The sequence below is a fragment of the Pseudophryne corroboree genome, chromosome 3 (assembly GCF_028390025.1).
Source record: "Pseudophryne corroboree isolate aPseCor3 chromosome 3, aPseCor3.hap2, whole genome shotgun sequence".
In the NCBI taxonomy this organism is placed as follows: domain Eukaryota; kingdom Metazoa; phylum Chordata; class Amphibia; order Anura; family Myobatrachidae; genus Pseudophryne; species Pseudophryne corroboree.
Window position 1 is genome coordinate 769751050 of NC_086446.1, and position 440 is coordinate 769751489.

General features: G+C 38.0%; 1 long non-coding RNA gene across 1 annotated transcript; it reads left to right on the plus strand.

Annotated features, from left to right (window-relative positions):
- On the plus strand, positions 1-440 carry LOC135058246 (uncharacterized). Its single transcript, XR_010244702.1, has 2 exons — positions 1-155; positions 339-440. It is a non-coding gene; the product is annotated as an uncharacterized LOC135058246 (long non-coding RNA).

The following is a 440-nucleotide window of genomic DNA, read 5'->3' on the forward strand; positions in this document are numbered from 1 at the left end:
GTCAGTCCCATCAATTAATTTGACCCTCATAGCCTCTTGTAGCCAGTCTTGCAATGCATTCTGGGATGAAGAAGCTGGGATCAGCCTTTCTACTTCCCTCATGGTCCCAGACAGTCATGCTTTACATGGGTCCAACTCTCATATAGCATTCGATGGTGAGTTTGTATATTAAATGTCTCATCTCAACCTGTTTAGCCAGTGAGTAATGTTAGCTGCACTGTAGTTTATACTTGCACATGTAATCACATGTTTGCACAGCCCATGTTATATGTACTTGTGTATATCCATTTTGCTTTTCACATGCATATCATAATTGCATATTCTTGTTTCATTAACAGTTTTACCTCATTATCACACATCATCATATCGTATTGTACATCAAATCAACGCATCATATCTGTGATCCCTTTACTGAATAATAAAACACCGTTCTACAAACA